General features: G+C 45.1%; 1 protein-coding gene across 2 annotated transcripts in view; it reads right to left on the bottom strand.

Annotated features, from left to right (window-relative positions):
• slc8a2b (solute carrier family 8 member 2b) overlaps positions 1 to 13564 on the bottom strand; it is a 95132-nt gene that overhangs the window by 57143 nt on the left and 24425 nt on the right. Inside the window, exon 1 of one of the 2 annotated variants that reach the window (XM_064974514.1) lies at positions 12175 to 12197. The exons of the other annotated variant lie outside the window; for it this stretch is intronic. The gene's annotated coding sequence lies outside the window, so the exon portion shown is untranslated. Of the gene's footprint in view, positions 1 to 12174; positions 12198 to 13564 lie in introns of those variants that run through there. 2 annotated transcript variants of the gene reach the window in all.

Consider the following 13564-nt stretch of genomic DNA (forward strand, 5'->3'; position numbering starts at 1 on the left):
AATCAATTGGTCGAGCACAAGCCCGAAACCAAATACTCCCACTCTCGCAAACAAACAAATTGTGGTCTACCTCTTTAAACAAGACAAACACATGTCCTTGGATAAATTAATTCAATTACACGTTCCAATCAGTGTGGGTGGCAGTTACTAGGAAACCTGTGTATTTTCTGTTTAGTGTTACGGAGGAATGTCCCCAACCGGAACAAATCCACTAAAAGCACATTTCAATAGGGGATGTAATATAATATGAAAAACAGCATCATCATCAAAGTTTCTATCGAAAAGTCACACCTGGGATGTAAAATGTAATTTAATTAAATTTTTAATTTTACCGGCAAGTCAGTCAGTTAAGAACACATTCTTATTTTCAATGACGGCCTGGGAACAGTGGGTTAACTGCCTGTTCAGGGGCAGAGCGACAGATTTGTACCTTGTCCGCTCGGGGGTTTGAACTCACAACCTTCCGGTTATTAGTCCAACGCTCTAACCACTAGGCTACCCTGCCGCCCCAACTGTAAAAACAGTTGTAGAAAATAAAAACGGTATTCCCTTGTCACATTGTCCTGGTTGAGCTGTGTATCTGTCTGGAAAGCCTTGTAGAGAATTTGCTTTCTTTTGAGCAGGTCGCTCCCTTCACCTTCAATGCATGTTTATCTCTTGTTCCTCATGAAAAGGGTAAATTATAATTCAATGATTTTTCTCGTAAAATATCCATAGAAATTGCTCCTTTAAACAGAAACTAACAGCAAGAACAGTCCAGCTCTGTTAATAAGAAAAGCACAGTCAGATGTGTGCATGTCAATCAGGGCTGGCCCTAGAAACTAAGCGAGGGGCCTCCGACCTCAGTCACGGTCTCAACTTACTGTTGAGAGTTAGAATAGTAGAATGTATATGGTGCAATTTCGAAATTTGGATGCACTGACAGTCACTCAATTAGCCCATGTCAGCAAAAAAAAAAAAATTATTGGTAAATTAGTCTAGCCAGCCTGTGGTAATCGTGTTAGTCTAGCCAGTCTGTAGTAATCGTGTTAGTTGAGCCAGTCTGTAGTAATCGTGTTAGTCGAGTCGACCTGTAGTAATCGTGTTAGTCTAGCCGGCCTGTAGTAATCGTGTTAGTCTAGCCAGTCTGTAGTAATCGTGTTAGTCTAGCCGGCCTGTAGTAATCGTGTTAGTCTAGCCAGTCGGTAGTAATCGTGTTAGTCTACCCGGCCTGTAGTAATCGTGTTAGTCTAGCCGGCCTGTAGTAATCGTGTTAGTCTAGCCAGTCTGTAGTAATCGTGTTAGTCTAGCCAGTCTGTAGTAATCGTGTTAGTCGAGCTAGTCTGAAGTAATCGTGTTAGTCGAGCCAGTCTGTAGTAATCGTGTTATTCGAGCCAGTCTGTAGTAATCGTGTTAGTCTAGCCGACCTGTAGTAATCGTGTTAGTCTAGCCGGCCTGTAGTAATCGTGTTAGTCTAGCCAGTCTGTAGTAAACGTGTTAGTCGAGCCAGTCTGTAGTAATCGTGTTAGTCTAGCCAGTCTGTAGTAATCGTGTTAGTTGAGCCAGTCTGTAGTAATCGTGTTAGTCGAGCCGACCTGTAGTAATCGTGTTAGTCTAGCCAGTCTGTAGTAATCGTGTTAGTCTAGCCGGCCTGTAGTAATCGTGTTAGTCTAGCCAGTCTGTAGTAATCGTGTTAGTCTAGCCAGCCTGTTAATAAGAAAAGCACAGTCAGATGTGTGCATGTCAATCAGGGCTGGCCCTAGAAACTAAGCGAGGGGCCTCCGACCTCAGTCACGGTCTCAACTTACTGTTGAGAGTTAGAATAGTAGAATGTATATGGTGCAATTTCGAAATTTGGATGCACTGACAGTCACTCAATTAGCCCATGTCAGCAAAAAAAAAAATTGATTGGTAAATTAGTCTAGCCAGCCTGTGGTAATCGTGTTAGTCTAGCCAGTCTGTAGTAATCGTGTTAGTCTAGCCAGCCTGTGGTAATTGTTTTCGTCTAGTCGGCCTGTAGTAATCGTGTTAGTCTAGCCAGTCTGTAGTAATCGTGTTAGTCTAGCCAGTCTGTAGTAATCGTGTTAGTCGAGCCAGTCTTTAGTAATCGTGTTAGTCGAGCCAGTCGGTAGTAATCGTGTTAGTCGAGCCAGTCGGTAGTAATCGTGTTAGTCTACCCGGCCTGTAGTAATCGTGTTAGTCTAGCCGGCCTGTAGTAATCGTGTTAGTCTAGCCAGTCTGTAGTAATCGTGTTAGTCTAGCCAGTCTGTAGTAATCGTGTTAGTCGAGCTAGTCTGAAGTAATCGTGTTAGTCGAGCCAGTCTGTAGTAATCGTGTTATTCGAGCCAGTCTGTAGTAATCGTGTTAGTCTAGCCGACCTGTAGTAATCGTGTTAGTCTAGCCGGCCTGTAGTAATCGTGTTAGTCTAGCCAGTCTGTAGTAAACGTGTTAGTCGAGCCAGTCTGTAGTAATCGTGTTAGTCTAGCCAGTCTGTAGTAATCGTGTTAGTTGAGCCAGTCTGTAGTAATCGTGTTAGTCGAGCCGACCTGTAGTAATCGTGTTAGTCTAGCCGGCCTGTAGTAATCGTGTTAGTCTAGCCGGCCTGTAGTAGTCGTGTTAGTCTAGCCAGTCTGTAGTAATCGTGTTAGTCGAGCCAGTCTGTAGTAATCGTGTTAGTCTAGCCGGCCTGTAGTAATCGTGTTAGTCTAGCCAGTCTGTAGTAATCGTGTTAGTCTAGCCAGCCTGTGGTAATCATGTTAGTCTAGCCAGTGTTGTATTCAAAACGTTTAACATTGAGATATTAAATCAATTATAGATCAGGAGCATAGAATATAAGGAGCGAAAGAGACTGGGTTTTATGTCAGAAGTTAATGGTTCTCTGTGGAAAGACAGAGTGGCTGTGGAATGTGCTGGGTGGATGCGAGGAGATCAAAGGATTGCTATAGGGGAAGAAGATGGACATCTGTGGATTAGGCAAAGGAGGGGTTGAGGTCAGGTCAGATCTCCTGAAGGGAGAAATAAAGGGTTATTACCCTTTTCCTGTGGAACCATAAGATGTAAGGATTGGAGAGAAGGAAGAGTGTCTTAAGGGGGATATATATACCTGTGATGGTGAGAAATGTTGTGTTGTCTGAATTACAGCTGTAAAGACCCTTTGGGAAGAATTAAACTTGGTGAAGCTTCTCTAGTGTCTGTGTTATTTACTTATTTACTCTGAAGTATTTTCTCTACACCCCATGGAAAATTGTATAGAATTGCAGGAAATTAACTAAAACTTTCTCTCCGCCATCAAGGGTGTTTTGCCCGCAAGGTGAGGGAGGGGGGGTGCACCCCAACAAAATTCCGCTTAGGGCCCCCAAAAGGTTAGGGCCGGCTCGTATGTCAATCTGGTGTTGAGCCATTGGTCATTTGACAAAATAGCCTTCCTGCCACAGAGAAATATGTCTTTACTATAACCATTCTTGGTAAAACATGCTGTTACAAGTGACTGTGAAACCCTTCTTTACACCATGAGTGGCTGAGAAATTCGGTCTCCTATAATTTCATTAAAACCTTTTCATGTATAAATGTATAAAGAAGCTCAAGAAGTCCTCAGAGTGAAACCATATTAAAAAAACATTCAAATGGGAGTGAAAAGAGCCGAGAGGCTTTGAAACGTACTATGCGTCTAGATCATGCTTCAACCCTGACAGTGAAATGTCAACAACGTTAACGACGATAATGAAGTTGACAATGTTAACGCGGTTGACATCACAAGCTCAGGGCCTTCAGCCTCCTCCACAGGGAAGACAGTGGAAGCCTTCATATTTATATTAATAACTCCCACTGGGCACACACTGGTTGAATGAACATTGTTTTCAAGTCATTTCTATTAAATTACGTTGAACCAACGTGGAATAGATGTTGAATTGTTGTCTGTGCCAAGTGAGGCTTAAGTATAAACCTTATGACATATGGAAGACAGTCCTCTGGATCATTAAGAGGCCACAAAGGCAGGGTTAATTATTGAGTTACATAATGAAACAGAGCCATAGCATCAGCTTGACTTACCCTCCCTCTACTCCCGATGTGGAGCCTTGTCAGCGATGCATTAGATATGGTGCCAAAAGCTGCCACTGGGTCTGTTGGTGTGTACACAGATTTGGTCATGTCTGGGATTTCTATATCTGTCTATAAAACATAGAGCTCTGCTCTAGGCAGCTGCACCGTTCCACTGGATTCACCAATCCGCCAATTCCATAATGATGACACAAAATAAATCAACTGGGGGCCTCGTTGTTGCTGGCGAGATTCCAAGCCGCTGTCATTTCCTATTTCCATCTCTTTCATTCGCTCATTCTTTTTGTCTTGCCCACTCGACCAACCCCTCTCTTCTCTCCTCTCTCCCTCTCTGGCTCGCCCTACCGTCGTCTTTGCTTCTTGTTTCCTTCTCCTTTCATCCCCTCTTTCTCTAACAATGTTAGTATCATGTCTTCGCTCACTTCAGACAACAGCCTCTCTCTCTCCCTCATCATTGCAGTCCCCATCTTTGTCAACTTGGAATCTAAATGTTTTTCTTCTCATTTGTTTTGTACGTGTCAACCCCCTCCCTCTCTTTCTCTCCTCCTCCCTGTTCCTCTATTGCTCACTCTTCCTATAGCTTCCATTCGCTCATTTCCTCTGACTATCACTGAACATCCCTACTCTCCCTCCCCCTCTATGCTCTCTCTCTGTATTAAAGGGGGATGAAGGAGGGTGTGCGTGGAGGGAATGCCAGGTGAGGGAGATCAACAGAGCCCAGAGCAGAGAGCTGTGTTTCTCCTGCTCCACGTCTCTCTCTGCCTCCCGGGGTCAGGAAGCCACAGGCAGGGCTCAGCTACACACAGTCCCCCCACTACTGAGTGAGTGAGTGAGTGAGTGAGTGAGTGAGTGAGTGAGTGAGTGAGTGAGTGAGTGAGTGACAGAGCGCTGTACATAATGAGAAATAGATTTCCGAGACAGACTGAGTCCACCTCTCTCTTCCCTGATGGAGGAGTGAAGGGAGAGACGGAGAAGGGGAACTCTCAATAATTGAACAAGGGATTCTCTGAGAATGGAAACGACCCGACACTGACTGGTGATGCCTCAGTATGTGGCGGATGACCGGTAATCATTCACATTCAAGACAGGTTGTCACTGTAAATCTTATCACGAGAAGATATGAACCACCAGCTCATCAAAAGTTGTCATATTTGCTGAGGGAAGGAAGCAGGGTAGGAGTAAGTGAAAAACAGCAATAACCACCCTGGACATCCAACACTAGCCAAGGCAGCAAACCACACGGTCAATATATTGATCACATCCTCAGCTCCAAGCACAAGAGCCCATTGGTTGACAACCTAAAACAGTCCCCGGAAAGGAGTTGAGAACACACACACTACACGAGTCTCTTAACTGTCCCTTCACAACCCCCCCCCCCCACCACATCACCCACTGTCCCTTCACAACCCCCCCACCACCACATCATCCACTGTCCCTTCACAACCCCCCCCACCACCACATCATCCACTGTCCCTTCACAACCCCCCCCCACCACCACCACATCATCCACTGTCCCTTCACAACCCCCCCCCCCCACCACATCATCCACTGTCCCTTCTGTTTGGACTTGGCAATGAACAGACCCAGTTAGCATGAACTACATCTGCCTCTCAGTGGTCATCATCCAGACCTAGTGGTCAGTTCCTATCCCTCCCCCAGACAGACTAGACAGTGTCTGGTCTGTAGCAATGGCCCTCGGAGGAACCCAGTCATACATCACTGTCTGGCAGGTGGATTATTAACAACACTGTTAGCTTCCCCTCTCTCTCCGTGTGTGTCACCTCTCCCTTCCCATCTGGGAGTAAAAGCAATGATGTTCTCTCTCTGAGGCTGTCACAACCCACTGATAGTCAAAGAGATTCATGTAACAGATGTTCTATTCGCTGGCAATCATTCAAGCCGGCCTGAAATGGTGACAATTTTCTCTGGGAGCAAAAATGGCGAGGCCAAGCAGGCTTCACGTTTGCCACTTACCAGATGCCAGGTACATTGTCTCACAGTCACTCTCACCTCGGAAGATGTTGACTGAGAAAGCAGTCGAAGCATAATGTTCTGGCCATCGCAGGGACACGGTTAGAACGCTGTGCGTCTCCATAGCAGATCTGCCACCATCATGCTAATTGAACACTCCTCCCGGGAAAATCACATTTGGCTGTTACTCACCCAATGGAGACGGTCGTGGCTGACAAAATACAAAACAAACGTCTTCGGGCCACCTTCAAGGTTGTGAGAGGTTGCGAGATTAATTGAAACGGAGAGGAGGACGGGGGGGGGTGCATCTGGGTTCGTTAGATAGTAATGAAACTGAACAGGGGAAATGCCTAAAGTGAATTTGGATCTTTGCTAACTGAACGCATATTAGCATGCTAATGTCATCAGCAGTGAATAAGAACAGAGACCAGGGAGACTCCCGGGGACCGCTGGGTAATAGTACAGTGAACAACCCCTCCACCTAGGACACACCGGGGGGTAGAGTGCATCTGCCAGCTAATTAGGCCATGATCAGAGGCCGTTTCCACCCTGGCCACTGATCTGACAACACAAGACTGACAGGATAGGTCAAGCCACCTGCCAGGGATCCCATCATCCCTATTTGTTTATTTTATTTTGTTTTATTTGACCTTTATTTAACCAGGTAGGCTAGTTGAGAACAAGTTCTCATTTACAACTGCGACCCGGCCAAGATAAAGCAAAGCAGTGCGACACAAACAACAACACAGAGTTACACATGGGATAAACAAACATACAGTCAATAACACAACAGAGAAAAGAAAATACAAAATAAAAGTCTATATAAAGTGTGTGCAAATGAGGTAAGATAAGGGAGGTAAGGCGATAAATAGGCCATGGTGGCAAAATAATTACAATTTAGCAATTAAACACTGGAATGGTAGAATATGGGTGGCATCCATAAGTCTAAATATTCCTGTTACATTGCACAACCTTCAATGTTATGTCATAATTACCTAACATTCTGGCAAATTAGGCGGCCCAAACTGTTGCATATACATTGACTCTGCGTGCAATGAACGCAAGAGAAGTGACACAATTTCACCTGGTTAACATTGCCTGCTAACCTGGATTTCTTTTAGCTAAATATGCAGGTTTAAAAATATATACTTCTGTGTATTGATTTTAAGAAAGGCATTGATGTTTGTGGTTAGGTATACATTGGAGCAACGACAGTCCTTTTTCACGAATACGCACCGCATCGATTATATGCAACGCAGGACATGCTAGATAAAATAGTAATATCATCAACCATGTGTAGTTAACGAGTGATTATGATTGATTGATTGTTTTTATAAGATAAGTTTAAAATGCTAGCGAGCAACTTACTTTGGCTTACTGCATTCGCATAACAGGCAGTCTCCTAGTGGAGTGCAATGTAATCAGGTGGTTAGAGCGTTAGACTAGTTAACTGTAAGATTGCAAGATTGAATCCCGGAGCTGACAAGGTAAAAATCTGTCGTTCTGCCCCTGAACGAGGCAGTTAATCCACCGTTCCTAGGCCATCATTGAAAATAAGAATGTGTTCTTAACTGACTTGCCTAGTTAAATAAAGATGAAATAAGTATAAAAAAATATAGATATTTTTTTTAATAACAAAAATGCCAAATCGGTGTCCAAAAATACAGATTTCCGATTGTTATGAAAACTTGAAATAGGCCCTAATTAAATCGGCCATTCCGATGAATCGGTCGACCTCTACCATGAATGGTTAGAGGGCCAGATTGGGGATTCAGCCAGGGCACCAGGGTTAAACACCCCTACTCTTACGATAAGTGCCATGGGATCTTTAATGATCTCAGAGAGTCAGGACACCCATTTAACATCCCATCCGAAAGACGGCACCCTACACAGGGCAGTGTCCCCAATCACTGCCCTGGGGTATTGGGATATTTTTTAGACCAGAGGAAAGAGTGCCTCCTACTGGCCCTCCAACAACAGTTCCAGCAGGATCTAGTCTCCCATTCAGGGACTGACCAGGACCAACTCTGCTTAGCTTCAGAAGCAAGCCAGCAGTGGTACAGAGATGTATACAGAGATGTAAACAGAGAAAAGAGTCGACCTGAGAATTGAACCCTGTGTAGTCCAGTCGTGATGGATCGGCGGGGCTCCGTATCGCCATAAAAAGGGGTCCAGGCCAATTGGCAAAATAGGTATTGTACCCCAAGGAGTGGCTTATGGACCTCCTCAGCGAGCTGGGAGATGGGCCGAGCATAAGCTAACTCCAGGCTAATTGGTGCTTGCTTCGGGACAAAGACATTAGCCAGGAGAAGCCAATCGGATAGCAGCTAGCTAGCTGCGAAGATCCAGGTGAAGAGGTTAGGAGCTTGCGGTAGGAATCCGGAGATATGGAGAAAAAGGAGCCCGATAAGCTCTGGGTTGAAACACGCTGTACAGACTGGCAGGAGTTGTCCTGGCAAAAGGTTAGCTGATGACCGCTAGCAGTGGCTAGCTGACTACGAGCTAGTAGCTAGTTAGCTGCCTAGCTTCTGTTGGGGTTCCAGTTCTGAAGTAAAGAAAGTAGCAGATCCATAACACATTGGGTGAGGCGGGTTGCAGGAGAGTATGTTGCAGTTGGGGTTAAGAAAAATCTAAAGAAAGATATGCGAAGAAAAAAGATATAAAAAGATATAAAGATATATACACGGGACACGACGAAGACAAAAAAAGCCTGACTGCTCCACTATCTTAGATGTTTATTGAAACGTATGGTAGGTTTCTTTTTGCACATTGCATTTACTGTAGATCTATCTTTAGGTCTCTCCATCTTTAGGTCTATCTAAAGATAGGTGGCCAGGACTTCGTAGAAACAAGGAAAAGAAGCTATAAGCTATTAGGAGAGATAAAGTATCTGGTTGTGATTGTAGACTACAGGGGGTAAGGTAAAGAAAGGGCATAAAAGAGTGCCGTTACACAGTCACACAGCAGTGGATGGCTCCTTAAGAGGGTTAGCCTCTCCCTTTGATGTTAATTGAGTGGGTACAGGAGGGTGGAGAGAAGAGGCAAGAGGAAGGGTGAGTGAGAAGTGAAGAGAGGTCCCGCTCTGCATCTCGATAACCTAACTGACAGGGTTGAGTACTCAACAAACAGGGGACGGGCCACGCGGGGTTAACACCAGAGAGCCAGAGCTCCCCTCAGTAAACCAGGCTGAGGCATGATGGATCAGGGCCTGCTGTCAGCCATAATGACTCCTGCTCTGATAGAGGCTCAGCCAGAGATCAACTGCCGTGGTGGCTGCTCTTCACTGCTTCCCATCACAGCTCAGTGACGTGTAACACTGGGCATAAGGTAGAAAGTCAATCAGATCAACAACCACCACTCACACATGTATGTGACAGCATGTTGTTTTACGAGGACGTCGAGGCAGTATGTTGTTTTACGAGGACGTCGAGGCAGTATGCTGTTTTACCGGGACATCGTGGCAGTATGCGGTTTTACCAGTTTATCGTGGCATTATGCTGTTTAACCAGGACATCATGGCAGTATGTTGTTTTACCAGGACATCATGGCAGTATGCTGTTTTACCAGGACATCGTGGCAGTATGTTGTTTTACCAGGACATCGTGGCAGTATGTTGTTTTACCAGGACATCGTGGCATTATGCTGTTTTACCAGGACATCGTGGCAGTATGCTGTTTTACCAGGACATCGTGGCAGTATACCGTTTTACCAGGACATCGTGGCAGTATGCCGTTTTACCAGGACATCGTGGCAGTATGCCGTTTTACCAGGACATCGTGGCAGTATGCCGTTTTACCAGGACATCGTGGCAGTATGCCGTTTTACCAGGACATCGTGGCAGTATGCCGTTTTACCAGGACATCGTGGCAGTATGCCGTTTTACCAGGACATCGTGGCAGTATACCGTTTTACCAAGACATCGTGGTAGTATACCGTTTTACCAGGACATCGTGGCAGTATGTTGTTTTGCGAGGACATCTCATTTACTTGTGGAGAGTCAATCTGATCTGACGTGCTGGACAACATTCATGCTCCAGTACATAAAAATGGAGAAGATGTGAAGGACATGAAGCCGGAGTCACTGCTAATATGATAAACTGGAGGGGATATGACATAACAGTCGGTCGTAATATGATGAAACGGATCAGAATGGGACAATGTGAGCATGATTAATTGGGAAGGAATTGGCATCAGTGTCCGTGTAGATGGGAGCCAGGCTCTCAGTATATCACCTAAGAACCTGATTCCATGCTGAGCCCAGCACTGGGCCCCAATTCAAAAAGGGGCAGATATAGGATCAGGTCCCAACTGTCCATAATACTATTACTCATCATGAGTTTAAAGGCTAAAGTAATCCTAAATCAGCACTCTGAGATGCTTTATGTATACGGGGTGGGGACAGTGAATGACTTTGGGTTGACTGTTTGGGTGAGTGGGTGGGTGGGTAGTAATAAGAGTGTATTGGAACACCTGGGATGACTCACGGCATGTGTCCCAAATGCCACCCTATTCAATTCAAGGGGATTTAACCCTATTCTCTATTTAGTGCACTACCTTTGACCATAGGGCTGTGATCAAAAGTAGTGTACTATATAGGGAATAGTGTGCCATTTGGAAAACAACCATGATGTCTCAGTTCATCTCTACACCTCCTGCAGGTTCCCAGGGCTCAGGGCCAACACCATGGCATGGGAAGGAACACTTTACACACTGTGAGCCAGTCTGCCTTGACACAACCAACAGAAACACAGAGACATACTGTCCTGTTGTTCAGCCAGGATCTGACACAGCCAACAGAAACACATAGAGACATACTGTCCTGTTGTTCAGCCAGGATCTGACACAGCCAACAGAAACACATAGAGACATACTGTCCTGTTGTTCAGCCAGGATCTGACACAGCCAACAGAAACACATAGAGACATACTGTCCTGTTGTTCAGCCAGGATCTCACACAGCCTCAGATCTCACACTACTGCAACACCTTGCCAATCATAGATCTTCTCCTCATCACCTACCCATCTTCCCATCTCCCCCCCCTCTCTCTTTGCAGGTGTTTACAGTGACAACAGCCATGGACTGTTGAGGCACCACACTCATCCATCACCACCCTGCAGGCAAGACCAAACAGCTTCATTACTGAACAGCCACCTCCGGTTCAAACACAGTGGGATGCTCTGGGAACCAGCCAACCAGCTGTGCATGCATAAACACTCAGACACAAACAATCATATACAGTGTGCACACGCAGACACTCTGGAACACACATGCAAATACGTATTCACGTACAAACAAACACACACACACACTATGACATACGAATGCTGAGCAGCACTCACTGTTCATCCACCTGATGTCTCCCATTGTTTTTCAAATCATTGCCATCGGGATATGCTCTCCAGTAAACCATTTACAATGAGATTACATCACGTGTGAATGCATTTGATGGCACAATAAACCATTTAGGGACATATAGATTTAACATAATCTACTATATATCAGCCAGGACAAGCAACAAACCCCTTTATTGCTATCATAAATGCAGAGCCACATCTGACACTTCTAAGGCTGGGGAGGCTGGTGGGAGATGGGGAGGATGATCTGATTATGTGACACAGTGTCACTACAATGTCACTTATGTCAACTTTACAACCCAACACTTCGGTGTCTCTCTCTCTTTTCTCCCTAGAGTATGTGACTGAATCCCAAATTGCACTCTATTCCCTGTAGAGTGCACTACTTCTGACCCGGGCTGTATTCTGCCCTCTGGCTAGTGAGAAGCTGCTAAACAGAAGAGCCATCCAGCCTGCACGGCCGGAGGATCTCTCAGTACCATCTATCCTCCACCGAACGCACTGCTGTAATTAAGCTTCCCTCCACAACATCTAATACCCTGCGCTTATCAAAGATCCCACCGCTGCCACCAACGTCTCACCTAATCACACACCATGACCTGTCGCTCCTCAAAACTGAGTCTCAGCTTTGCCACACACTTATTAACCTCCAATACATCCTTCCCTGTGGTTGTCCTCGTCATTGACTGCACTGAAGCACCTCTGTAATTTCAAAGACTGGGGTTATGCCTCGTAAGAATATCAACAACGCCGTGTCACGTACATCACTGCTCTCATCCAGGGCCAAGGAGAAATCGGTGAAATGCTTTACCTTGTCTTTCAACTGTTGTTCCACATTCTCTGCGATGTCCTCAACACGTCGTGTCACTGTTCGTCTTGACAGGGAAACATTTTCAAACAGCTCTTTCTTTTCTCGGGCGAAGTATTGCTGCAGAGTCAATTAAACATTCTTTAATGAATTCGCCCTCAGCGAATGGCTTGCTATGTTTAGGACTTTTGTGGGACAGTATATAGCTAGCTCTTGCAATTCTGTCGTTTGCTGAGGAAGCAACTCTTTCGATGCACTTGCCCTCTGCTCAGAAGGCATTAATTCCTATATTTCTCTGCACGCTTCGTCTTGAAGTGTTACAACTACCCCTGATACCTAAACAAATAAATAATTCGATGTTCACTCTTGCTGGAACACCATACATCCATTGCCTACTTTCGTTTTCTTTGAAAAACTCAATTTTGCCCAATTTCTAGGCTACTATTTGTAACTGCGACGAAATGTGTGTCAGCCTGTCAGTTACTGTCTGTCGTCGTGCAGTTGTTATTTATATGTGCCTTCAAAATAAATGTCCCACAAGCAGTGAGAGTTAAATCATTACACAAAAGTGAGAATTAATTGGGTGTTTAATTTGAATAACAGATACGTTTTTCAAAACTTTACTATCGCAAATTCTTTATGTGATCTGAGCATGATTCCGCGGGCCGTATTGAATCAGGTCGCGGTCCGCATACGGTCCCCGGTACGGCGTATGCCCTGGCCTGGTCGACAGACAACGTTACAGTGCTGCAGGTCAGAGTGATGGAGGGGAGGATGGGGGCTATTCAAAACAGCAGTCAATGCATGACCCGAGGAACACTTGAACTTTGGGAGGCCTCATAGAACAGGCAGAATAACTGGAAAGAGAGAGGCAAAAAGGGAAAATTAAGGGGAAAATTACCATGCAGAGAGCTTTATCCACTTAGGACAGAGAGGCAGAAGAGAAGAGATGAGTAGAGAGGGGAGAGATACAGCCAGAGGGAATGAATCCAATAGAGAAGAGAAGAGGAGCCTTAACAATCAGAGAATGAAAATAAATAACCAAGACAGAACCATTTATAAATGAGAAAATAAAGAAAACACAGAAAGGGAAAGAAATAGCTTTGAGAAAAAGACAGAGCGAGAGAGAGAGAGAATAGGGGGAAATAGAGAGAGAATGAACAGAGCATCTCCCAGGCAGAATGGAGATGATTGTGTATCACCCTAGTTAAGTGGGGCTAAAGAGACCTTGTCTTTGTCATCCCCACAGTTGTGACCTTATGAGGCAGTGCTCAGCGAACAGCCTCATTCATGTGCACACACACACACACACACACACACACACACACACACACACACACAGTGCATTCAGAAAGTATTCAGGCCTCTTGACTTTTTCCACACTTTGTTATGT

Source organism: Oncorhynchus masou, chromosome 9 (genome assembly GCF_036934945.1).
Source record: "Oncorhynchus masou masou isolate Uvic2021 chromosome 9, UVic_Omas_1.1, whole genome shotgun sequence".
Taxonomy (NCBI): Eukaryota; Metazoa; Chordata; class Actinopteri; order Salmoniformes; family Salmonidae; genus Oncorhynchus; species Oncorhynchus masou.